Source organism: Tyto alba, unplaced genomic scaffold (assembly GCF_018691265.1).
Source record: "Tyto alba isolate M040663 unplaced genomic scaffold, T.alba_DEE_v4.0 Super-Scaffold_28, whole genome shotgun sequence".
Classification (NCBI taxonomy): Eukaryota; Metazoa; Chordata; class Aves; order Strigiformes; family Tytonidae; genus Tyto; species Tyto alba.
Genome location: NW_024881302.1, coordinates 2,545,573 through 2,572,856, shown reverse-complemented (window position 1 = coordinate 2,572,856; position 27,284 = coordinate 2,545,573). Strand labels below are relative to the sequence as shown.

The 27,284-nt window shown below is 47.7% G+C and overlaps 1 protein-coding gene across 2 annotated transcripts in view; it reads left to right on the top strand.

Moving 5' to 3' along the window:
• Positions 1–27,284, top strand: part of LMF1 (lipase maturation factor 1) — a 206,544-nt gene that overhangs the window by 31,651 nt on the left and 147,609 nt on the right. The window lies entirely within an intron of this gene.

Here is a 27,284-nt window from a genome sequence, read left to right as displayed (position 1 = left end):
CTTCCCATTCTCTTTTTTAATGCGTATATGTATTTGGCAGAGTAGCTTACCTGTTTCTAGATGTTTGCAGCTACTGAACTGAAGGCGTGGAATAATACAGAACTTGTAAGCTGTGTTTAACGCTTTGCTGGGGGGGTTCTTTGTTGTCTGACTGCTGAAATGACTGTCCGTGTGTTAGTGGTACATCCCCCAAGGGACGATACATCACGCAGGGAGTCACTGCTGTATTATGTTGAATGCACTTGTCAGGCTTTATGTTTTTCAGTGCTAACCTCTGATCAGGGAAGGCAAACTGAAGAGTGAGACACAGACTCCTGCTTACAAGACCTTGTTTTAGTCTGGAAAGAAGCCAGATTGCCCTATAGTAAGATTACAGACAGTAAATATCGAAATTAATAGAAAAAAAAAAAACAGAGAGTTGCCAACGTACCAACTGGGCTGCTGTGTAAGTGGCAAAGATTTAGGTTCTGGGATACATTTTGAGCATCATAAAGCATAAACAAAGCACAAAACAAAAAGCAACCGGTCCCTCTCCACGCTGTGCTTTTCCTGAGTGTCAACTTCTGTCTTTATTTTTACTGGTATATGGGTGCACCAACCTTGGGAGGTACCTTTTAAAAAGAATGTTTAAGGAAAAATCTGCCATTAAAGTTATTACTGTAAAGTAGTGCCTTTGATTGCGGCAATTATGCAAATGATTTTAAGGGATAAAATACTTCTTAACAAGGACTGATGTAAATGGTGGTGCTGGAATGAGTGCAAAACTTCTTCAAACAAGGTCTTTCCATGCAAATAATTTTCTTTCAGCCGTTTGCTATGTTGTCTGGATGTCGACCTACGTAACCAATGGCTGGCCTGCGGATGTGATTTTATTTTCTCTTAATACAGGAATGTAAGTGGGTGGAATGGGAACGCTGGTCTTGCAGAAACTGGGAAACCCTTTCCCTAAGCAAATTGTTTCTCAACAGCTCGTGTGACTGACTTTTGTCCTAGGCTTAATAAAAAGGAAACAAACAAAAATGCTTTTGCAGGCAGAGATTTTCCTTGGAAAACACGAGTTGAACTAGACGACTAGCAAGAGTGGAGTTCTCCTTGATTAAGGCTCTCACCTTAATGTGTTGCCAAAGTTAAGTTAAAGGAAATCTCCTCCAGTATTAGGTTTAAAGCAGAGAAGTTGGATCGTCGTCTCCCATAATTTGGAAGAACATTGACCACAATTAGAAGGCAACCATCTGTTGGTGTGGCTGAGGCCTATCTCCTATTTCAGTCTGTGGTGCTTAAACTAAGCTTTTAGGTTTTGGTGGAGCAGAACTGCAGTGCTGCACAGTGCGTGGCTTCAGTTACGAGAAAGTTTACTGTTTCAATTAAAATTATTCCCCCAAAGTGTCTACGGACAGTCAGTGCCTTGAGTTTGGACTATGTCAAGGGCGTCGCCCCCATATTGTGGATTTGTTGTCATTGGCCCTTCTGCAGCTGGCATGTGATGGCATTAAAGCCAAAAGCCTTTGCAAAGTCATTGCAGCGAGCAGTCGTGGAGATACAGCAGGATGGCAGGGAGCCCGCCCGTGACGGCGCCGGTTGTGCTCGGAATTAAAGATATAACAGCAAATAATAATAATAATAATTAAAAAAAAAAAAAAAAAAAAAGGCGTTGAAGGTCTGGTGGCGTGGATGTCATGGGCAGGTCTTGGGGAGCAGCAGATCACGGGGTATCGCGTCCAGCGTGTGCTTCAGCAAGGGGCACAGCCTGGGCGAGGCTGCAGGAGCCTCTGTGTGTGCCAGCAGCGGCGGCGGGCAGCCCCAGCGCTTGGATGGCACCGCGCAGGGCCGGCCGCGATGCCCGGCCTGGCCGGAGCAGGTGCAGTAATTTGCAATTATAATCGTAGCTTTCTGGTTTTGCGAACCTGTGTGCAAATAGCAAGGGTATTGTATTCAAAGCTTCATAACCTCTGCATTTTTTTCCTGAAATGAATTCTCCCCTTTGGGGTACTTTTTCTCCTTTCTAAGGAAAGGATTTAATGTGCTTACGGCAGTGCTATTGATATCTACTTAGATTTTTATCTTCTTAACAAGATTCTAACGAGAGAATATTTGTATATGCGAGTATTTATTTTAAATGTGTATATCTTTGTAAGACAATGCAGTTTGGTTATCTCTAAACTGCTGTAAGTATGTAAGGGTGCACCTATTCACAGATATACCTGAACAGTTTTGTACTGGCACTGAGTTCACTTGTGTGCATTATAAAGCCAGCACTTGTTCTCCTTATCTTGCATTACCGTCTCCGTTATCTGCTGTCCTGAGCTTACACTGGATTTGTGTTAAACCTTTCTGTTAAACTTGCCACTTTGTGCAGTGGTCCCAGTTGCGGCTTCCTGGGCAAAAGCAAAAACAAGACTAGGGTTAATAAAAATGCCAGCTTCTTTAACAAAAAATAAAAAGAAAAATATCTTTATCGTAGCCTTTTCATAAAGAGGTATATCTGAACAAAGGCACTGCTTCTGATCATGTTCAGATTTTTGAGGAGGATTTGACTTATGTCCAAACATCCCAGCTTGGACTGATTGCTACTTGTTCATGTAAAAAAAAAAAAAAAAAGAAGGCATTTCTTTTGACAAAGAAAAAAGCTTGTTCCAAACTCGCTCTAGGCAAGGGAAATGCTGCCGCCAGTTCGGGTTGGGGTTCGGCCCTGCCAGATAGCGCACAGGGGTGGTGCACGGTGTGAGATGGGGTCACCTGAACACAACACCCGCTTCTTTGCGGGGGGTTTAAGGAGCTCAGCTGTAATTACCCAGTTGGAGCGTGGCCGGGAGAGGGTGATTAATTTTCCCGCTCCCTCAGAAAAGCCCGTGGGAGTTTTAATGACCCCCAAAGACAAGACACCCTCAGTTTTGCGCATCGTTCAGAAAAGCGGAGCTCCGCCTGCCCAGCGCTGCCGTGTGCTGGGGTGCGGCGCCGATTCGGCGGCGGGGCGGGCCGGGGAGCTGTGCGTTGTCATCCGTGTCCTGCAGCACAGACGGGTTTTCGGGGGGTAACCAGGCAGGTACCCCCGCTCCGAGCGTCCTCGGGTTGCGCACGTGCAAGAGGTTGCAGCGGTCGTACCGGCTGGTAGGAGTTGGTGCTTCTCCCTCTTTTGGTTGGTCCTGTTTAATTGCACAAAAGCAGGAATTTTCCCTCTGCCAAACTGGAGCAAAGTCTTTCAGCAAGGCTAACCTCGTACAATAGCCACCAAATTGTTCCTGTAAATACTGTGCGATGCGATTATTTTTTGCCTTTTGCTCTATTTTTACAAGCAAAACCCAGATGATTGTTTGACACGGCGTTTTGTTGAGTGTTTGGCAGTTGCTGAGGACGTCGACGTTATTTTATGTCTTCGCCTCGTTTATGGGTTACTACAGGTTTTTCTGCTTCCGAACAGTACCTCCTTTCTGGCTGTAGTGCTCACCTGAGTGTCACACCATGTTGGGAAGACCTTGAGCACGCTGCTGCAGGCTGCTGAGCAGGAATAATGGCACTCTTGTTGTCCCTGCAATTTTTGCCAATTGTCATAAATGCCAAGAGTCGGCACAGCCCAGGCATAGTCCACCTACTTGGTTTTACCTTTCAGAAAGCAGTCAGTTCTACTGAGTGTGTCTTGCAAGCCAGAAGGCCAACATAAAAGCGTAATACACCTCAAAAGTGAGAGACAGATAGTAAAGTTTTTTTCTGATTTTTAGTGAGAAAGACAAGTTGGGGAGAATCCAGTGAAAACAATGGATTAGCTCCATGACAGCGCTGGCTTCAACAGGCTGACACTTCTCAGCAAGGCGCTATTTAAATTCATTGTGATATCGCCAGGCTTTTGATGGAAGGAGGATGAGAGATGGGCAGAGTTGTCTTCAAGGCATGCTTCGATCAAAAGTTCAAGTCTGGCATGGGAGAACAAGTTTTATTTTTATTTTTCTGTTTTTCTGAAGTTAAATAAACCTTGATGTGCAGAATAACCCCCGAATAATAATAATAAACTGAAGGACATCCAAGGAACTGCTGGCGTTTTTATTTTCCATTAACCACACTGTCATTTCTAACGTGCATCTGATTTATCTATGTCTGGTTAACCATTCAAATGCCCTTTTTCTGACCTGATACATATCACATAAAAGTTTTATGGCAGTAATACATAGAGGATGATTCCAGCTCTGAAGGTAAAGTTTTGGAGCACCGTTCTTCTTGGGGATGGTGGGTCTAGTTGGGTGTTCCCGAGGTATATGGTAGAATTAAAAATTTTTTTATTTTTATTTTATTATATTATTAAATTAAAAAATAAAAAAGTTGAGGTCTTGGGACTTGGCATCTCTGGGCAGCTCTTGGAACTCTGAGGAAGGTCGATGAGAGTGTGGGCTCTTCCTAAGGACTCCAACTCTGTCGGGATATCCTTCATCCTTCCTTTATTCCGGGTTTGATCTGGAGTGGGGAAGTTTCAGTGGAAGTCCGTAGATTTTGAATGCTTTCCATCAAGAATGCCCGATGAGCAGAAATGCACTGCAGCTTGGGTCAGGTTAAGCGGTCTAGATCTTTTGTCTTTTTTAATCAGTCACAGGATTTAAAAAGCTCTTTGTCTGGAGAATCATCAACAGACCTGCACTGTACCCTGAACGTCTCTGCAAAACCCCAGCTGCTCAAACGCAGATGTGGAGGGAGCAGTAACAGCACTGCAGTGTTGATGGCATTTGGGAGAGAGGACGAACACTGTGGTATTCCTGCCTGTTTGTAGCTGGTACTAACTTTTTTTGGCCATGCATTAAAAACCAATATTAATTTGTAGACTTGACCAATAAAATAAAGGATTGGTTTCAGGACACGTATCTTAACGTGCTCTCATCTGTTCTTAGCATCTCCTTTTTCTTGCTGGGAGAAGGAGTTAGTGGTATGTTTTGGTTTTGTTTGTTTTGTTTTGTTTGTTTTTTTTTTTTTTTTCCTTCTTTTAAATTGTCTTCTTATGGGTATTTATTTGGCTGGTCGATGCTACTGGGGGCTGAAAAGGTTGATGTATTTATGCTGGCAGGGTCCCTTTTTGAAGCCTGTGTTTCTTTACAAGTCTGTATTTTGAAGTTTATTGCATTTTCTGTGTTCACTCCATGTATAAAGACTGGTAGAAGTACTGGCATTGGGAAATGGAGTGAGAGCCAAAGGTCAAGTTTGATCTTCCTCTGAGTGCCAGACTCCTTGATCTCCCCGGAGCAGGGAACAAGCTGTCACTCTTCACTGTCTTTGCAGAAATTGATGCAAAAGTGAGTGACCACATGAATGGAGCCGTCCATGGATTTCTTCTTAAACTTCCTTTGTCCAAAAATACCATTTCCTTGAAATGGAGATTATTTGGGGGAATGCACCAGTTTGAACAGATTTCTCTATCAGAAAAATAAAGTCAGCATTTTTGAAATTGTTGAAACTCTTTTTGTCTTGCCATCTTTAAATGAGAAAAAAAAAAGTGGCATAGTTCAGAGAGATTTAGTGTATAGAAATTTAGACATCACTTGCACTTATTATAACAAAAAGCGTTTGCATTAGTGTGCTCGTGCATGTGAGTGAACAGACTGATTCGCGTGGAGAAAATGATTAAATGACCTACCATCGTTTACCACCTGCGTCTTTATAAACTTAATGAGATTTGACTGCGTTCTTGAGCATCATCTGAAGCTCAGACTTCAGGTGAAATCATTCCACGAGCGAATGTGCAAAATTTGAAACAGAGGAGAAGGGTGTGCAGAGGCAAGTGCGCGCCGTGCTGTTGAATTGTGTTGAGTGGGGGCTCAGAGATACCACGTCAGGGAGCGTGGGCCGTGGAGCTGCCGGTTTTCTTACTGGCCCTGACGCCTCTTGTTTGGCTGTAAGGAAATTTACTGCAGCAACCGGGAGTTGAAATATCTTGTGTGGTTTTTATACGATTTGTGGCATCTTTGCACAGAAATCGAGGCTGATGCATCTGCTTCCTACTGAGCCCCGTGCGCTTCAGCACACTGCTGAGGGGGGACGCCCTTATTTTCTTAAGTACTATACTAGTGCTTGAGTATTACAGTTTTACGTTACCATTTTTGATTTAAGGAGAATGCTACCTAGCCAAATACTTCTGACCGCCTCCTCATTGCATCCACCATCTTCCCTTAAACTCTTAAAAAATTTGATTCATTTATTTATTTTTAGTCTAGCGAAATAATTTTCTCATGAGTTTCTTTTTCCGTTTCTAAACTGGGTGAAACCGCAGTGTTAAGCCATCCTCTTCCCAGTCGCATATAGGAAGTGAGTGTGAGCCAAGGTACATATTTTATGTTAGTCAAAAGAGATAAGTGTCAGGACTTCAAAGTAAATTCCACCCTGCCATTTCCAGTGCTGAAATCTCTGCCGTACCTTGGCTCTCGTGCCTTGATACAGAACAGTTGGTGCTTTTATTGCAACTCTTGGATTTTCATGATCTTTTGTGGGGGGGGTGGGGTGGAGTGTGGGCACCTACATGCATGCCAAAATTATCTGTCCGAGTCATATTCCCTCTAGGAAAACCCTTGACTGGCAGGAAAACCGCAGGTAGGGACGCCGGAGCGGGTGCCGGCCCGCGGGCCGAGGGTGTGCTGGCTGGGAGGGGGGGGGAAAGGCGCGCCATGCCGTGCTTTGTCATCTCGGAAAGAACAAAAGTGGCCGCTCTCCTCGCTCAGCAAAAGGCTTAATGCCGGGAGGAGGTGCTCTGTCCCCCAGGGTACGTACCCCTCGCGGGGAGAGGGCAGGCTGTGTGATTGCTGGGGGGGGATGAGCGTGGGGCTGTGCTCCCGCTCGCCCGGTGCGGGTTAACCGCATCTTCTGCGTCCCGTATCCCTTGACATCGGATGGGGATAAGGCTTTTCCCAAGGCGCTTCCAGACCTTTATGTTAAAGCTGCTCTGTAAGAGCGGGAGGTTGCTGCTTGGTTAAGGCACAGTGCCTAAAACAACAGTGTTTTAGTAGTGGGATTTTGATTTCTATCCTATGCTTTCAGGCTATTAGGTGATTAAACCACCATTAAAACAGGACTAAACAGCTCAGGGTTTTAGTGGAGCAGGTAGCTGAGGTGTGGAGGTTTATGAGGTTACTTCTTGATTTACCATTTATTTATGAACGCTTATCAGGAAGGAGATAAAGGGTAATTTTCTGTTTCGTTTCATGCTTGCCTGAGCCATGTTGGGTCGTGTCCGATGCAGCAGCTAACCTCGAGCTGGGCTGGGAGACCTGCGGGATGGAGCCCTTTGCTTCTGCGAGTAGGAAGGACAGCAGGCTGTGCAGCCTGAGCGAGGATTGCTCTCAGCAAGGATTGCTCCCAGCTAGGATTGCTCTCAGCAAGGATTGCTCAACCTCCCTGGAGCTGGCTCGGGGCTGGCCGGCTCGCTGCGTGGGCAGGCTGGGCTCCGACCTGCCTGCCGAAGCCCACGCAGCTTCCAGGGATGGATGGGAAATGGCAAAGGCAGGCAGAGGTCTCGCATATTCCAGCCTGGTCGGCTGTCACCACCCAGCCTCCTGCCTTCTGCAGATCCGGATGTTTTTTCCTTTGGAAAAGGAGGGCTTGGGGCTGGCGCAGGATGACTGCACTTGCAGGCAGCGCCGGTCTGGCCGGGAGCTGAGCGGTGGCACCGAGGGGAAAAGTCATCCTGCAGTTCTCCAAAAATAGGGTGGTACTTTTGTGGGGGAGAGGTGAAAGGAGAGAGCAAAGATGATCCCCCCCCCAAAAAAAAGAGTGAGGGGGGAATAAACAAGCTGTGCAATAAGTAATGAGCAATCTGGGTGCAGGGTAGGGAGGAGACGTCAGGAAGGCTCCTCGGGGGGGGGGAAGGAGCAATGGGAAAGGTGAAGGATGGGGAGTAGAAAAACCGATGGGGAAATCGTTCTTGTCCCTTGTTTCGGATTGCTGAGGTAATGTTGTTATTTTGGAATAGAGAGCTGGAGCACATGGCAGGGCTCAGATCCCCCGTGTGATGTCTGTGCTCGGCCTCGCAGCTGCAGGGCTGTCAGCGCCGGGGCTGCGGGGCAGCCTCGGCTATCGCCGGTTGTCACGGGGGAAAACGCTGCCGGGATTTTTTATTTTATTTATTTATTTATTAATGCAGTTTGGTAAACACAAGGGCCAAATTCCGGGTGTAAAGCTGGAACAGCATCGGTGCCGTTGGATCCGCCCAGCTGGGCTGGACGTCTCGCCCGGAGGAAAGCATTGCGCCGAGCCGGCACGCCGCGCTGCTCCGCTCTGCTTGGAGACACTGAAAAATTACCAGAGGGATGGGGCAGGAGATGCTGGGGAGGTGTCCAAGGGGATAACACAGAGCTGGAGCTCTTCTCGTCTATTCTGCGCTTTGCTAAGCTTTAAAACGCCACTTTTTGTCCTCTGTATTTAGCTGACAAATGTATTATGTTCTCACTTACGCGGCTTCTTAATATGACCTCCTCTGGCTTATTCAGCTTTTAAAACAGACACGCCTGGTAGCCAGTGGCCAGGGAGAGGAGGAGGAGGAGAACACTTTAAAGTCAAGATTCAGTGCTTTAGATGCAACGCTTTGCACTTGAGCTTCAGAAAAAAACAGCTCTAGGAATTGATGTTTACATGGGGATGTGTGTGCCTTGGTGCCGAGGCCTCCGCAGGAGGTTCGGGGGGTGCCCGGGGTACCCCCCCGCCCCGGGGAATTGCCCAGGCTGAGCAGCCCCAAATACCGGGGGCCGGCTGAGCGCGGGGCAGGCGCTGGCACCCAGCGGCATCGCCCCCCGCGCCGATTTCCACACTCGTGCGGGTCTGTGGGCACGGAACAGAGATCTTTGTCCTAAAAGGCGCCGGGATTTTACAGCTGTGTTGGCTGTCGAGCCCTGGGGAAGGGAGTTGGAAGGCGTTCAGGGCTCCGAGCTCTCTTCCCTGTCTGTGTCCTTGCCGCAGCGTGCGTGAGGTTCAAGCTGAAGTGGCATTTGGGCTTGAAAATTTGCCCCCCTGATGCAGGAGGGGACCCGACCTCGGAGCAGAGATAAATCCCCGTCCTGGGGGGTTTTCTCGTGGGCTGCTGGGTGTCGCGATCAGTGCTGCAGCTCCTTCGGTGCAGCGATACAGCACGGCTCGTCGCATAAAATCCTTGCTCGCGTTTGGCAGTGTTGTGTCAGCTCTACAGTGTAGCTCAGACGGTGATTTTATTTATTTTAAAAGAAAGTCGCTTGATGCGTATATTAAAATCTACGGGAATAGGGAGAGCTCTGAAGTCTGCGCAGTGAAAATGGAATATGGATAGTTAAGCAGGGGAATTTGGCCAAGACTTCCTGGCACACAGCTTGGATAGTTAGAATAATTTATTATAATATTTTCCCATCTGTTTGTTATTATTAAATATGAAGTACTGATATTGCACAATCTTACCTTTTGGATTTATGTCCAGAAGAAATCGGTGTACGTTTTTATTGAATACCTTTTCACTCTAACTTATGGTTGCAAACGGTGTTTTGATCTTCTCCTTTCTGAGTTTAAAGTAAAATTAAATTTAAAAACTCCTGACACATGCCACTCTTTAAGGGTCAGCACTTTCTCTTTGGAAAATTATCCTGTACACGAATATCTTTCTCAAGCGTTTTATTTCACTTCTAAATCCTGGGTTGCCAGCGGCTTCTTTTCCTGCTCGGGTTCCGTGAAAGTTAAGTCGTCAGTTTTGCAGTTGCGTCGCTGGCCGTGCACACGTGGAAGGCAAAATCCTCTATATTTATACCAGCACCAGGTATAAACCTGCTGTGAGCTGGAAGATTCGTGTGACTGCCAGAAAAGAACTGCTGCTGCGGGAGTGCTGATACCCGCTGCCGTGAACTGGGGGAGCTGGAGGTATCCGTGAGCTTTTGTCACACGTGCCCCTTCACAGGGCCACCCTCCGTAATGGGAGTAACTCTGGAGATCAGCAGGCATCTCCAGAAATTCCAGATAATTGCTAAAAACTCACCTCTCCGCCGACGCCTCGGTTGGAAGAAGATCTGGGCTCTTCTTTAGTAACAAAGCACTTTTCCACTCCTTTCGGTCCAGAGACTTACTATGCTCAGTTCTCTTTATTTCCACATTTCTAGGTACTTTAAAAAATGTTTTATCTTTTATATCTGTACTTGCCCTCCCATGTAGTTATTTAGAGTGGGACATTGTGTCATGCTAAAAAGCTATTGATCTCTTTTAAGTGGCTTTCTAGGCCAACTGAGCAATATGTTTATTAGAGAGAAGAGTAAGTTTTTGTAGAAAAGTTTGCTGCACGTGGTAACATTTAAAAATTGGCTGGTTTATAAAGTAATTATTTTAACAAATAACACAGATATTTTAGAATTGCTTTTCGTTCCCTTACCATGTTTCAAATGATTTTTATATAAAACTTTTTTTTTTTTTTTTTTTCCCTTCCACCCAGGGCTTTATTGGTGTGAGCATACCGCGGCCTCAGGTGTATGATAAATCACTGGAGTAAGCGGTGCTGGTGTTCGGGCTACTTTCACACGTGTTTCCAGTTACTGAATTTCAGCCCCCAGCTTTACTGACAAGTTTCCCATTAATGATTGAAAGTTCGCATCAAAGACTGAATGGTTATTTCTATCGATAAAAAGAATGTATTCTTTGAGCGACTACTTTGGAGGTGTTTCCATTCACTTACAATTTCAGCATTAAAGCAGCTGCAGGATATTTTCCCTGTCTTTCCTGGGGTATTGGTAACTATTTGTATGGAAATTCTTGAAGCAGTACCTGCTATTTTGCATTTCCAGGTTGGCTTTCCGTTGCTGAATGCTTAACGAACTACACTCTCCCTTGCTGGATCACTCTTTGTTCTGGGGCACGTGCATTTTCGGCCTGAATTAATAACACTGTAGAGTGAGGACAGAAAAACCAGTGATTAATTCATATGGTTCATTTTATGCACTGAAGTCATTTGGATTTCTTACAGTGGGGAGAGCTGAGCGGGTGTGTGAGTCTTGTGGTATTGGGGTATACATGAATAGCTGTTTAATATCAGTTGTCACTATCCTGTGTGAGTTTTTTTGGGTTTTTTTTAAATTTTTTTTTAATGTGGTTGATTTCAGCGGTTTATATAGAAACATAAAAAGCTGCTTCTTCAAATTAGAAGCAAAAATCCTAATGATATGCTACAGAATATCCTCCCAAGTGAATCTGATGTCACACGCATGGGAAACCCACCACCCAGGTTGCCGGCAACGTAACCCTGGCTGGCTGCTCCGTGGCGCTGGGGCGGCGAGGGGCAAAGGAAAATCTTGCTGTACGCTGTGTTATGTTATCATTAAACCGCTGAATCCTTCCAACTGGCAGCTTCTCAGCAGAACTCGGGGAATGGTGTTATTTGTGGGAAAACATGCTGCTTTTCTTCTCCCTTCCTTTCTTTACCGGGAAGGCTTCACGGCGTTTGCAGCTGGGCTGGAGAAGGGGGATCCTTCTGGGGTTGGCTGTAGGTTGGTGTTTGCTGGGACACCCAACCCCGTGTCCTTCTTCAGAAAGTCGTGACGCGGGATCTGTCAGAGGGGCAGGAGAGTTATTTTGCTGGGGTGACCTGAATCAGGACTGTGACCAGAGGCTGCGTGAGCACCGGGACATCTCTGCTGATAACCTGGCTCTGCAAACCCTTTGCTCAGCGCTGCTGGGCTTTCACACCTCCCCGGTGGGCTCTACAAGTGGTGGCCAGGCCGTCGCCCTCCGCGCTTCTCTTCACCACAGAGCTTGGGTGAGCGGCTTTCACGTTGCTACATCCTTAAGACTCGATACTGAATAGCTGTGGTCACAAACGGAGCCAAATTCCTGCTCTAAACATCTCCGAAAATTATTCGGCAATTGGTTTTGATTTTCTAGCAGAAGTGATAGGTAATAAATGGTTATTGAAAGATCTAAGACAGTAGGGAAAGGGCTAGCGATTTAAAAAATACGCATTCCTGAAAAAAACAGCCTTGGCAGCTAAACTGTTGGACAATTCAAAATTAAAGATTGCATCCTGTGAGTGTGGTGGTGGGGTTTCTTGTTGGTGGTGTTGCTGTGTGTTTTGGGGGTTTTCTAATGATCTCCTGGCTAGAGGGAAGATGGGGCTGGATTTAGGGTTGTCTTTATTGCTGTGTTTTGTTCCTGACTATGGGATGTAGATGTGAATAAAAAGAGAATTGCGAGGCTTAAAATATTAGCTGTGGCTTCATAATGTTGCTGTGTCAGGAGCTTCAGGATTCCTCCATAGCACTTTCCAGCCCTGTAGATGCAGCATCAGTTGTTCAGACGCTGCAGCTGGAGAGGGGGTGCAATACCCTGGGACAGAAGTAATTAGTGTACTTAATTCCCAATCAAGGGAAATTGGTTTGATGGATGGGGCAGAAAAGAAGAAATGAAGAGCCCGGCAGTTCTAAAGCTGTTGGTGTTACCAGAGGTGCCTCGGGAGTGTGGTACCTGAATTTTAGGGTGCAAAGCCACGAAGCCCCAAGGACACAGGAGAGCTGGTAAACTGAGGCAAAGGCACGGCCTGAAGCCGATCGTGGAAAACCAGAGGCTTCCTGCAGAGCGTGCAGCACGTGTTTAGTCTTGCAGAGTCATTTCTGCAGAGTGCAATTATGTAGTTACTGTGCCTTGGGTAAATATAGATTTCAGCTAGCACGAGTTTGAAGTGGATGTTGTAATTTTGGGAACGTATATCTGTTTTAATTTCCTTTTCAAGATTTTCTTGATCGCTCCCTTGATACTTCTCCCATCCAATTACTCTCTTGACAGTTGAGTGTGACAGCTCAGGTCTCTCAAGAACATTTGCCTCTGTCCCAGATGAATTTGGGCTTAGAAACAATGTTGGAGGGGACAGGCGAGGGCAGGTTGGCGGAGCCGCCGTTCCTGCGGCAATGCGTGTAAAATGCAAGCAGGAGGGGAAAATGAAGCATTTGCCCGGAACCGTCTTTAGACACTGAAGTTGCTGATTTTAGGGCTTGGGTGTGCTGCCGCCCTGCCCTGCCCGTGGGCGCAGCCCCTCGGGCTCGGGGCTGGCCCCCAAATTCCCTGATAACTCTGCCGGGGGAAGGATTTGTCCCCAGTGCCGCCGGCGGAGCCCCTCCGTGCCGGGTCTGTGCGCCCGGGGCTGAGCCGTCCTGCTGTGAGCAGAGTCCCCGGGCTGCCGGGTGACAGGGCCACGGATGAGCTGAGTCACCAGGGGAAAAAAAATCTTCATTTAAGTGAATTGCCAGCAGCTCTTAAACCTTTGCGATTTTGATGGTGTCTCCCAGCCCTTTGGCTCACACTTCCTGGGTATCTCAGTAAAGAAACGTTCCTGTTGACCCAGGCAGGTGGTTATTTTTTTAATCATTGTACTCTGCTCTGCTGGCACTGTTTACAAATGGTTTCTTACCTGAATAATTCTGTTTAGCTGGATTTAATGAAACAATGTGAAAAAAGGAAATACAAGACATATAGTATTGTGCATGCAGTGATTCAGGAGATGTTAAGGAGCATCACTGTGATACCATTCAATCTGCTGTGGGTTGTTATAAATACTAACAGAGGCTGACAGTGTAACAGATGCCAAACAATTCTGTGTTCAGACTCAGGGCCCCACCTTTGCTAAAGATCTGAATAATAGTTTGGGGGTTTGGGGGGGGGGGGGGGGGGGGTTAAGATTATAAAAATCATATCCAAGTTGCCATTTTTACCAGGTTTGATGTTGAATCCTGCCTCCTTGGAAGCCAAGCATGGCTCTTCAGGGAGTTTCAGGAAAATGTTTTTGGAGGAATATTTCTATTTTTACATTTTGTTAGCACGTGATGATATTGACTGTTCAATAGTAGGCAACAACTCTGCAAATAGCCAGAAAACAATGAAAAATATACATTCGTTTCCAAGTGTTGGGGAAGATGAGGCACAGTAAAATTAATTTATCCCAGCTGGCATTCTCAAATATAAAATGAATGTGTAGTGTTTTCCAAAAAATAGGGTGGCTCATAACTTCCAGGAATTGAGAACCTTGTTTTTCTTCGGGCAATATTAACGGTGATCAATCTCATGGAAGATGTACAGTTAATGTCAGTTAACGCTGGCTGTGCCATTAGCACCATGCTGGATGTCATAGTTCTTAATTTTATTTAATGAAGTTCTTGGGTATCTGCAGAACTTCTGTTGATGGATATCTGAGCTAAGATACAAGTCCTCCTAATGAGAAAGTGTATGTGAGAGCACATATAAAGTGGTCTGTTTTCTTCTAATTTCGACTTTTTCAAGAAAATAAAAAGGGTACTGAGGAGTTCATGCTCATGCAGAAGCAACCTCAACATTGGAAGTTTCCCTGTTACTCCTGTAGTAATAAATTTTGGTTTTCTTTTGGAAGTTTTTCTCCTCTCCTTCCCTCGTCTTTTTTCTTGGTGGCTGCATCTTTGTGCTGGAGCCCGTCCTGCGGCACGTGGTCCCCATCCCCACGTCCCTCCTGCAGAAGCAGGGCCCACAGCTGCCCTCGCCGGGCTTTTGGCGAGACCTTTTTAAGGTGCATCAAGGTAAGACCCCTTTTCAGGCACAGGAAATAAAAGGACCTAGAAATGGTAATTTATTGTGCCCTTCGGGCGAATGGGAGTTAAATATTTGGAATATATTCACGCTAACTAGTCTGTGTTGTTCGGTCTAATTTCCGCTGAAGGGAAGCACGTTCATATTTATTTTAAAGCAATAAAGCAAACGCGGGTGCTTGCTGCGCCTGCGTCGCTCGGCCGGGCGGGTGGCACCTGCAGGGCTTGAAGCAGTGGGAGCCAGGCGGGTGCCCCCCCCCTTGCCACGTTACCGGCGCTGACACCCACCCTCGCAAAGGTGGGGGGACCCCGGGGGGGGGTGTCGGGCAGCGGCTCTTGGGGTCACGTCTGCCTGCCTGAGCTCGGGGAGGTGGCAGGGACCCCGCGCCCGCCGCGGCTGTGTTTTGGGGGGGGGGGGGGCGGTGCGTGGCTCCCAGGAGCACCCCAAACCCCAGCGGGCAGCCCGGGGGGGGCACCGGAGCCTTTTGCTGGTGTCCCAGCCTTTCCCCACGGCCGTCCCCGACCCCAAAACGCACGGTTTGGCCCTGTCTCCTCTCCAGATTCACCACCCGGCTGCTGTTACTGAGGCGTCCTTATTTTTACAAAGCGGATTTCAGAGCTCCTTTTAAAACCATCATAAACAGTTAAAACAACTAAACCACAGCTGTCAAAATAAATAACCCTGCTTTGTGTTGCTTTATCTTTTTGTTTTCTTACCACTCTGAAACTTGCTTATTCCTAAAAATGGAATCCACAGTAATTCTCACAGCTGCTGGTTCAGATTAATAAGGGTGTCTGTCTCCAGCTCTCTTGCCAGTGTCTGAGATTTTCAAGTTTAACAAGTAATATATCTATACACGTGGCAAGGAAACATAGTGAATGGCATGTTAATAAGAGCAACACTTAATGAATGCCACATCTGGCTGTTTTTCAACATAATGCTGATTTATATTTACCTTTTTTTTTTATCCACAAGTCTAAATTTATATTTTAGATACATATTATAACTGTTATTTTGTAGGTTGTAAGCTGAGCTTCTGTATGCTTGTGTTTGACACGGGTGGAGGCTGCTCTGGATGACTGCTGTGCTTCCGCATTTCGTAGAGGGGGTACAGGCTGAGAAAAGAGCTTAAAGAAATGACCTGAGATCTTAAGGCTCTTGCAATTATTTCTCTCTCTTCTCAGTGCATCCTGGTGAAGACTGGCGAGTAATTTGATCACGGTGGGGAATTTCTGTGGTAGAGAGAGGAGAAAAGGCGAAATCAGGGCAATGTTTGGGGCTGCCTTATGTCCAAAAAAAAAAAAAAAAAAAGATAAAATTTTATGGTTTCGACATGCTACTTAATAATTGTAACTGTTTCTGAGGAATGGGGTGAGGAGGCCATCATCTGAAATCTGGACGTGAGGCCTGCAGCATTTTAATTAGCTTTTCTCTGTATAAGCTGGAAATGACAGGTTTTGGTTGGAGGTGGCTCTGTGCCCTGTGCTGGCTGCGGGCAGTGCTGCCTGCCTCCTCCTTCCCTTTCTGTCTCTGAAACCCATTAAGGGATGGGCTTTAAAGGTATCCAAAGGACACTTTGGGCCTTTTTTCAAAACGAGTAACGGTGGGAAGAACACCAGCTTCTCCAACGGGTGGGTTTTGTTTCTGCTGCTTTGGTAAATTCTCCTTGGTATGGGGCGGCAGATTTGCCAGGGTAGGTTGGTCGCGTTGAAGGTTTAATGCTTCCTGCAGACCGACTGATCATCCCGACGGCTGCTTACAGATCCATTTGCTGTTGCTGAAAATTATTATGCTGAAGTATTTCTGATCTTTTATTGTTTATAGTTTTTAATGCACTGTATGTTAGTGTGGTTGTTCAGGCACTGAATTGAATGATTGCTGATCTAGTTCACCTCCTTCTTTGTATCCACGGGAAGATTTCAGAACTCGGAAGACTTGGTGCATAGTTCAGGTCTCTGGCCATCAGCATTTCTGCTTGTTTGTGTGTTTGCTCATCTCTTTGTACGGTGCAGGGAGAGAATGACTTCCTAATGCAGTTGACTTTTTGGCATTTGTCCCATAATTGCCAAAAAACTGCTGCTTCCTCCTACGTATCCATCAGATCTCTTTAAAATCAGATGGGTTTTGAAAGCAACTTTTTGATTTTCCGAGGTCTGCATTTGGTCTTCCTTCCTCCTGCTCCCTCTTTCTTCCTTTGTTCTTGGAGGTTAAAGCTGTGGGTGTGGAGGTCCCATTAGTCATTTTGGCCACTTCTGATCTCATCGTGTTTAAAAATGCCTGGATTAAACCGTTCCTGAATCACAGCAGATTTACATCACCAAAGCTTCGTTAGAGTTAGTTGAGTTATTTCAGAGCAATGTAGCTGAATAGAGAGTCTTGTGTACTTCTGGGATGGAGGGGATGTCGTAAAGGACACAACAATATCAGGTTTTTTTTTTATTTCACTGTAATCCTGAAAAATAGCCTTCACTCTGGACAGAGCAATCCTCTTTTAGAATCAGAAAGTTCATATTATAGGTTCTGCAGTGGTTTTCTCATGCTGACTTGTATAAATAGTATCCTGCTTTTTTTTTTTTTGTTTGTTTGGGTTTTGGTGTATTTTAAGGTTTTGAGTGTAAAAATGCAGGTGCAGGAATGTAAGTGAAAGCTCCACGTGTGGGTTAAAGTAGTTTCTGGAGTTCGCCACCGCCGGAGGAGGTTGTCCCTGTGGCCCTTTCCCCCCCGGTGACTCTTGGCTCAGCGCTGCTGCTGTTGCCTTGGGTGAGCGTGGTCGGCGGGGTCCAGGCTGGGCCAGCACCGGCTCTCCCCAGGCTGCTGCTCCCTACCTGGTTTGCAGGGCTGATGATGCCTCCTGGGCGTTCGGAGTGAGCGTCCTGCAGGCGCCTGATGACGGGTTGTGTGTAACGGCGGGTGGATGAGCGTTTGTGCCGAGTGGTGGGACCGGGACCGGGACCGCGGCCGGTGTCCCTGGCCCGTGCGCTGACAAGAACAGCCCGCTGGAAACCAACGTGCCGTGTCCCCTAGCTAATATGCAAAGCTGGGCTCGCCTTCTCTGAGACTCCTTTTTACTTCCAGGACCTGTATTTCCCATCCTGCATCAGGATGGCTTTTCACGTTCCACCTGAAAGTTGGCCATAACCTGCTTACGGTCTTCTCGCATCTCGCTGTTGAGGTTGCACCTTTGTCGTCGCTCCTGCGATCCCTCAGCTGTTGGGGTGTTGGATGGGTATATCTGCCTTGAGGTTAATGAACTATGCCGCCTTTTTTTCCTCAATCGTATACAAGCTGTACTTTAAAGGCACTATGTTCGGGAGAAAAATAGGGAGGCAGAGAAGGTTTTGAATGAGAGGCCCACTTCAAACTGATGGGGAAGCCTGATGAAGGAGTCGCCCCTTGGTGAGTATGTATCATCTCCTGCAAATGCCGATGCTAAAACATGTGCTTGCATGAGGCTAAAATGTGATCCTCCAAGGGCAATGGGAGTCTCACATGATACAGCAGGAAAAATTTGTCTAATATGCTTTTTATTTCAAGACTTGCTTTCTGTCTGCTAGCAAAATAGCTTGCCAGGTGCCTTCATGGTATTGGTTTTAATTTGTTCTCGCTTGAAGTGTACAAGTGGGGAATGATAGTTTTGAAATGGTGAAGAAAGCAGGCTGGTTGAGCTGTTAGGCTCAACGTTGCCATGCTAACCATGTTAACAGCTGCTAATGGTTTCTTAAGCTGCCAAAGCAGCCTGAAGATAGATTTAACACCCAACAGACACCTGTTTTTAGCAATTTAGCTCTGCAGGCACATGGTACAGTACTGCAGGGGTCCTGTCCATAAAGAACAGATAAAATGTGTTCAACAGGTTGCTTGAGAAGGTGGAAATTGCTGGCTTTCTACTTCATAGTAGGGCTTTCTTGGTGGAGAGTAAGGAGGAAAAGCACAGTAAGAAGAAACGTAACCTGGAAAACGAGCACCAAAGGGATTTTTTGGTATTTCAAACTCAGCTGTGTCTTCCAAAGCCTTTGGTGCCTTTCCCTCAGTCAAAGGAGCCTCATGTCCTTGGTTGCAGTATCCTCCCAAGGTTCAGAGAGCTTTGCAGGTGGGCACAAGGTGCCGCTTCTCCCAGATGCTTGGAGGCTCCTGTTCCATGCCTGAAAGAGTCCACCTGTAGCAAGGCCAAGTTGCAAGGTGACCTTCCCAGGAGTTTTCGCCCCGAGGTGGTGTCAGAGTCCCCACGGGCTGATCCCAGCGTGACCGTAAGTTTCCTGAATGAATGTTTTGTGCTCGTTTCCATCAGTTTTCCATCCCTGCCTCTCCTCCAGGTGCAGTTTGTGTCCTGTGGCCACCAAAGCCGAGTGGAGGGCCATCCCCCGTGTAGCGGGGGGAGGCCCTGCCGGGACAGGCGAGCTGGGCTGGAGAGGGAGCGTTGTACGCGACAGCAAGGGATCTCTCGGTCGTGTTGGGGTAGACCTGAACTTCTGACCTAGTCAGGCCCATATCAGTTCTTGATCAGTGCTGGGAGGAGAACGTATTTCCAGGATTATCCATGCTGGGAGCTGAGGTTCATTTCTCTAAGGCTTTCAGAGCCCCCGCTTCAGCCTCCTGAAGCTTTGCTTGACCGTTCCTTGTGATAAAGGGACTTTGAGAGGCTTCAGTTGCTGAATCGCTGTTAGCTTCGTGGAGGAAAGGTGCTGCAAACGCTGGTGCAGGATTTCTCTGTAGACTTCCCTGCAGAGAACAGCTCTGCATCTGCAGAGCTCTGTGCAGACCAGCTCCGGGCTGAGCAAATGGGATGTTTTCAAAGGAGGCGGATTTGGGGATTCTCCTGTCACATAGCAGGAGTGTGTATAATAACCACCGATTCCTGAACAAACCCCAACTGTTCTGGTTTGGTAGGCGAGGGTTCAGCTTTTGCCCTTCTTGTCCTTTGGGCATGTTCTGGTTTTGCTTATTTTCTTTTAAGCCAAAAGCTTCTGACTCTGTGCACTTGGCTGAGCCATCCTGTATTCTTTTCATCTGATCAGTGTGGGTTTCTTGAGAGAAAACTCACCAGAAAACTGTAACTGGCTTTTAGTTATATCCTGGACTTCAAAGCGATCAACACAGAAAGGATAATTGGAAAGAAACTCCCTTCCAGGTTATAATTATTTGTCCCAGGAACCAGAGTTCCTTAGTGATGATACATATTTTCCCTTTTGTTTTCATAGTGCCATGGGAACCTGGCAGTCGATGGTCTCTGCTGGTATGTGCAGTGTATACCTGAACCTCCGCACGGGGGAACGGAGGAATCACGATATTGAATTCAAACCAGTGATCCATCAAGTCTTGCTTCCAGCAGTACCAGAGCCAGCTGCTTCAAAGGAAAACAGAGAGCTCCGCAGTAGGCAGGTTATCGATTTCGCAGGGAAAGCTTCTCTGCAACGACTCCCGCCAGCCAGGGATTGTTCTCTGCCTTCAGGCTTTTTTTGTTTCAAGCCTCTTAAGCTGCTTTCTTTTCTTCCGCGGAGAATCAGTTGAGTGGGAACACGCTGCCATGGCCTTATGCAACGTGTAGCACCAATGCTAAATGGATCGTCTCGCCTGGCCCAGGTGGCATCACTTGTCCTTGGCCTCTCCTTCCGTTAGGCGTTTGCTCCCGGCTCTGTTTGACATCTCATTTCGCCGCCAGTCCCTTCCATCACTTCCCATCATTTATGAAGTTCGCCGTGTTGCACGTGGTTTGCGGACCTCGTGGCAGCTTTTTTTTTTTCCTCCCCCTGTCTTTGTGGCCAGCCGAAATCTTGCCGATCTTTGTCTGCATGGATTGATGGCCATCGCTGACCCTGCTCCTAATAATCTGTTGGGAACCCTGGGACGCCACTGTCATCTCTTGGCTGTGGACCCCTCCTGATGCTCGTCCCCTCAGCTCACCAAGAGCTGCGGCACAGGTCTTGTGGCTGTTGGCCGTGTGAAGGTTTCGAGGGTTGAGATGTTGAAAAGTCCAGAGAGTTAAGCAGTAGCTGCTGTGGTTACACATCTCCAGGGCCGGCACACCCCTCGCTGATGAGCAGCAATGCTTGCCTGTTCTCCTCGCCTTGATGGCTGTGCTTGAGAGGTGCTGGTGCCCATGAGTTCATACGAACGCAGATGAAATTATTTTCGTTACTTTAAGACAGAGTAATTAAATACAGTATATACGGATCCCTCAAAATGACAGCCGCCCACAGAGCTAAAAACAGGAAATCCATTAACTTCATTATTTAAAAAATAAAATAAAAATCCTCCCAACTGATTCCTCTGTCACTTAAAGTTCTGCATGGAAGGAGGGCTAATTTAACGCTGCATTAACTCACTGTTATCACCCTCCTGTTACCTAAGTAGTTTCTAATGACTACCCTGGAGAGCACTTGGAAGCTTTTAAAAGTTTTTATGCTAAATTTTTTTTTTTTTTCTGTGTGGTTTATACTTTAAGAGCAAAAGTTATCGATAACATTTTTCCAAATCTTCCAACAACATCAAGAACTATTCTGTTGGCTGCAGAAATGTGAAGTATCACCAGTCTCTTATCTCTTTGGCAGACGAGAAATTTGAAACCTTTAATATAGGTGGTGGTTGGGGAAAATGGATATGGCAGAGTTTGACTGCAGGAAGCTGGTTCCGATCTTGGGCTCCTTGGGGTTTGTGGCAGCAGTGTGTCCCGGGGCTGGGAGTGGAGGAGTGGGGGGGTTATCTGCTCTTGCCCAGGACAAGATGCCAAAGGGGACTCTGTCCTTCAGCCCTCTGAGCTTTGACTTTCATAGCTCCGAAAAACCTGGAGACCCCGTGGGGTGGGGCAGGCAGCTTGTGAGATGTGTCTCTTTGTTCTGGGACCCATAAGGGAAAGGCACCACCAAATTGAGAAGCAATAAATCTTTGTCTCTGCTCAGTGTTTTTTCCTCAGAGCTATGGTGGACCGATTTCTCCCTTTTTTCGAGCATCTCTCCTTCTTCCTCTGTCCTAGTTCAGATATGCTTCTGAGGTCAGCAGCTGTTGCGCTTGGGATTTTTTGCTATTTTTTTTTTGTTGCTGTTGTTTGTTTGTTTGTTTGTTTTGGTGGGGAGGTGACTTCAGAATGAAGCATTCTTGTTGCTCTGCAGTATTTTCAGGTCTTAAAAGTTGAAAATTTCTGCTTTATATTGGGTTGAAAAGAGAGCTTTGCTGTGCTCCTAAGGTGTGTGCGGTGCTAATGCCTGGGCTTCAATTTCCCCAGTTGAAGACCTGAGTTATTTCAAAGCTAAGCCTTGCATGCGTGCTCTGCCTGTTGAGGGAGGAGATTCAGGTCCACTCTCTGACGTTATTAACAGGGTTTTCATGTTTACAGGCTGACTGCGTGAGTGCAGAGAGACCTGGTCTTTCCATCAGGAATCACCAGGAATCCTGTCCATCGGGAGCACTGGGAAACTTTTTAAACTTGACACAAACTTGAACATTTCTTGTACGTGCTCATTGTGCCTCTAATTTTACTGGTACTTGGAAAGCTGGAGAGTGAGGGGAGTGAGTCTGTCCCCCTGATAGGTTTGTTGTAATTCTGGAAAAGGAAAAACGACTGGGAAAAAAGGCAATAAGGGGCAAGGTGGCAGGGGAGGGACAGCGGCTGGCGATGCCTCGCGGAGCACCCGGTGCTTCAGGGGTGCAGAGCGTGACCCATCGCGGTGTGAACTTCTGCACAGCGAGGCAAAGCCATCACCGGACCTCCTCTGCTTTCCAGGGGCTCCCTTCTGCTGGAGGCAAAGCTGTTTACATCCAGCTGTTGCTCTCCTGAAGCCAAAACCGGCACAGCAGCGGACGGATCCTGCTCCCTTGGGTTTTTAGCATCACCTTCAGCCCCGGGATGAGCTTCCCCTGCCCCAGGGCTGGCCGGCGAGCCTGCTCCCCTGGCCCTTGTCATCAGCGGGGAGGAAAAACCAGCACGTTTCGACAGGTGGTAGCTGAGACATGTGAAACCCCTGCGTGAAAGCCAAACCCAGGTGAAACTGGTGATAATTTTGCCATGGGATTTAGCATGGCCAGTATTTCATGCTGGAGATAAAAAAAAAGGCATTTGTAGTTTGCTGGCAGGCGCGGTATTTTAACTTACTAGAGGACATGTTAGCAAGGCAGTTCAAAACCATGCAGCTCTTTTTAGGGTAGTTAGGAGCTTTGCTTTCCTTTGAGGAATTTGTTGCTATGAGTGATAAAAGTTGTAATGATTTACAGAGCATTCTGTTTTTTAAAAAAATAAATTGAAAAGTAAGGAAAAAGCAGAAACGTTTATGAGTGCTTTTTTTGTTGTTGTTTTTGGTTTGTTTGTTTGTCGGTTGGTTCGGCTTGTTTGGATTTTTTTTTTTTTTTTTTTTTTTTTGAGGTTTATCTTTCATAGTTGGAAAGGAGGGCTAGGTTTGACCTAAACTGTTCAGCTTTAAGGCAATACTTGCTAGAAGAAGTATTGATACATCACTCCGGGTTCCGAGCCCTTTGTAACTTGATCTGCATCTCTGCAAGTGGGAGCCGGGCAGGGCGAAGGCGGTGGGGCTGAGCGCTGGGTGCCGAAGTGAAGAGCAGCCGGTGCCGGTGGCAGCACACGGGCAGATAAACACTTAATTCCTCAGCGTTTTGCTCGCTGCCGGGCACGGGTCTCTCTGCATCGGTTGAACCGCACGTGATCGTCACGATGAGCGTTTGCATCATTAAAGTCCTCGGTCAGAATATCCCGTAGTCACCAGCATAACCCATCCTATTTCCAACAGGTGTTTCAACGCTATGGCTGGAATTATATCACACTAAATTTCAGGGAGGTAGGGAGGAGAGGCTCGGGAGCAGTTAATCTAATTCCAGTGTAAGTCCGTCCGTCTTGGGTGACGCGGTGCTTTGGCTGCGGGCGCCTGACACACAATATTCATAGCGGGACAGCTGCAGGGACCCCGCGCTTGTCTGTGCCGTGCAAGCGTGCTCACGAGAAATTTTACGTGTAGATACGTATACCCAGAGAGAAACGGTTTGCCGTTTCACCTTATCCTACATTTCAGGAAGGGGAATTAAGAAAAATAATTTATCTGAGCTCTTTCTATCATCGCTGCATATGGGTTTTGGTTTTGAGCAGCTGATTTTTTTTTTTTTTTTTTTTTTCCTCAGAAAAATAGATTAATTGAAAATGAGAAACTCCATTATCTTTGGACCTGACTACTTTCTATTTAGTTCTGAAGGCTTTCTGCCCTTCTCTGCCTCTCCTTTCTCCCCGACTGGCCGTGTAAACAGAAAATGGTTTGGGATGCCGGAGGGCTGAAGGCGCAGCGTGCAGGGCTGGGTGGGAGGAGGTTGCACTCGCTTTCCTCTGTAGCCATGGACAAGCTGCCACAACTTGGCTGTTTTTTTCATCAGGTATTTGATGGTAAATAATAAAGATAAAATTTGGAAGCCTTGATGATATAATGCTATATAATCTATACTCCGTTAGAAATAATGCTCTCTACAGGGAGCCATAATGGGACTGCTTTGGACTTTTCTGGAGACCATTCATACCAAATTGATTTTTTTTTTTTTTTTTTTTTTCTTTTCTTTTTAACATGTTAGAGCACCAGTAGTGTTTTCTGCAACGCATCAGGCGTTCCTGCCAACGCGTACGGTCTCCGCCGAAGGACTCGGCGAGGCGGCGCGCTGCTGGCTTTTGCAGTTCCTCTTTCAAGCAGCAAATGGGTTTTGACTCTAGAGATCACTTGATGTTGAGCTGAATTTCCTAGCTGACAATATAAACTATTAGTTTATAGAATTTTAAAGAAGAAAAACATTTGAAAACCCTAAAAGGAATATGGAGAAGCTTTTTCTGGTTTTCTTTTTGCTTCCTCCCATTCCCTGTCTTTTCTGCCCCCCCCCCCCCCCCCCGCACATCCTCCCCTCTTTGCCTCCTCCCCTGCCCCAGCAGGGTCCTCTAGAAAATGCCAAACTATGGATTTTGCCGCATCGAGTTTGGAGCATGTAACAAACATTCGAAACATTGCGTGTGGGGCAAGTGCAGCCGCCATTGGCAGTTTATTTTATTTCCCTTTTTTCCCCCCCCTCCCTCCCCCCCCCCCCCAAAAAGAACCCCTCCCCATGACTCCCTCTCCGGCTGCGCGGGAGATAACAATGGGGCGCTTTGTGCTGCTCTGCAGCTGCTGAAATTTGACTAGATCCAACTGAAGAAAACAGGAGCAGGTGGGTCAACAACGTGACCCTTTCGTTCCCAGCAGTATCAGTGTGTGCCGGGGCCGGAGGGGACCGGGCTGGAGGTGAGCCCCAAAATTTAGCCCAGGCCGTAAGGATGTGTTGGTTGGCGCTTTGAGGGTGGGAGCTGCCTTTCTGAGGTAGCCCCCCCCCCCCCCCCATGCCTCTCGATATCATGGGGTTTGCTGCCATTTGTAAAATGGGTTTCGCTCCAGAAATGCTAGGATTGGGACACGTTGCTGTATGTGATAAACCAAGAGGTTTATCGCTACAGGGAAGAGATCTTTGCTCTGTTACCGGTGCCTCGGTTCCCGTATTGCTGTGAATTTCTCGGTTCGTGCGATGCTCCGTGGCTGCCCCGCAGCTGAAGCTCCCCATGCCCAGTGCCTGCCCTCCCCCTCCCGCAGCCCCAAAGTTGGGGGGATCATTTGACTCCCCCCCTCTACGTCCCCGTCCCCTTTCCCCCCCCGCCCCCAGGTCATGGAGATGACTTCCCCTCACGTCCCTGTTTTTGCGGTGGTAGAACTGCCCTAAAAATTGTTGAGGGTGGGAATTTCTGCGGCTTGGAGGAGGGTTCGGTGCGTGGTTCCCGGGATGTTTGGTGGAGGTGGAGGATCGTGTTGGGCTCCTTTGCCTGGCACTGCCGCATCAGCAAAAACATCTCATCAACACGGCCCACGCGCTAGCAAGAAGAGGAGGGTGAGGATAGGGAGAAAAATACCGTTGCTACTTAACTGCATGGGTCAGCTAAGTACCAGTTGTTCCTAAAGCCTTCCGTGCCAAGGTGTGATGACTGGGCTGATTCCTTGCGGGTGTCACGGTGCGTTTGGGCTTTGTGAGCTTCAGAAGTGGCGTTAAAAGGTGGCAGCGCTCAAACTTTCCGCAGCGTTGGGCAGACGCACGGTTACAGCCTGGAACCTGTCTAAGATTGCAAGGGATTTTGAGTCTGAGGCTTTTAAGGACTAGGCATGAACAACTGTTTGTAAGTCAGCGGTTAGAAACGCAAGGTTGCCGTTGATGGATCTTGTAATCTTGCTTTCTAATATCAACTTACAATAAATCGAATGCGATACGGGGCAGAGCTCCCCCCCCGTTGTGCTGTGCTGTGGACACAGTTGTGATGCTCAACGACGTGTCCGTGGCCTTGAAAGTCTTTGTGATTTAGCTGTAATTTTTAGTAGAAAACCTGACACACACCTCTCAGCTAATCCTACCATCACAAGTGCTTGCATTGCTCATGGGGTAGGATCAAGCATCAGGGCTTAACTGTTTGCACGTGATGAAGTCTGGAAGAGGACTAACGAGTTAGAGTCGGGATGAGTTCCACGCTAAATGGGGAAGGGGGAGGCGGTGGCAGCTTTGGCAGTGGGTCAGGAGCCGGGGGGCTGCCGCAGGGAAGGGTCCAGGGTGAGGAGCTGCTTGGGGGTGGTTGATGGAGGCTGGAGAAGGAGCTTCTGCTGCCGAGGGCTGGGGATGTGAGCGTTTGGGTGATGTGTGCGAGCGCGGAAAATTGATCTGCGTGACCACGTTGCCAGCTGTGGAGACTCAGTCCACCAGGAAGAGGGTTGTTAATAAATCAGAGGCTCCCCGTGCGTATCTGCGCCTTGAACTTGGTTTTTAGGAGGGACTTGCTGCGATCTGCTGCGAGGGTCAGTAGCAGAGCAAAGCACAGCACAGCGCTTCACCTGCGCGAGCAAAATTTGCCCGTTGCCGTCGACCGGGGCGGAGCAGCCGGAGCTGGACAGGATTTAGCCCCAAGCCGAGGAAGTTGATACGAACACTTGTGAAACGGGTGCTGTGACCGTGCACTTTGTCCTTGGCTGCACTTGCAGCTAAACCCTGCTTGGTGCCGGCTTAGCTGCACCCGCTGCCAGCCCCCCCCTTGTCAGCAGCGGGTGATTTAAGAGGTTTCTCCCAACAGCTGGCAGCACTCGTTGCCCCCGCTGCTCCCCTCCCGCCGCGGCACTGAGCTGTCCCCCTCGCTGGCACGGTTCGCTTCGGATTATGCTGTTGGGCTGGCAGCCGGGCGGCGGTGCCAGGATCCGAATTGGCCGGTTTGGAAGCAGCAGCACAGGTGCAGGCTGAACCCCTGATCCTCGGAGGCCAGCACGTACCAGGAAGGCTTCGGCTTGGCTTCGGGCACGCGTCCCTGCGTGTTCCTGCAACCCGTTTCGCGCGCAAGAAATCCGGCATGCGGGACCGCAAGATCCTTCCGTGCCCCTTCCCCTCCGCGCACGCAAACGCCTCCCTGGGAGGAGTTCGGTTTAAAAATAAAATTTAAAAAAAAAAAAACAAACAAACAAAAAAAACCAAACCCAACCGAACCCACGCCGCTGTGCCCTGCTTGGTGAGAGGCGATGCTGCTCTCGAAGGGAAATGCAGACGTGGGGACGTAAAGGCCGTTTGGAGATGTAGAGGCGCGCGCCTTCCTGCCCAGCCAGCCAGCGTGCATCCTATACGTCTGCAGGGGAACACAGTGATTACCATATGAAAACGCTGGTAACAGTAGGATTCTTGTGCAGGCAGAAACGAAGGAGATATACTACCACTTTAGTGCCAGTTAGACCCATAACTGCTATTTGTGGCTG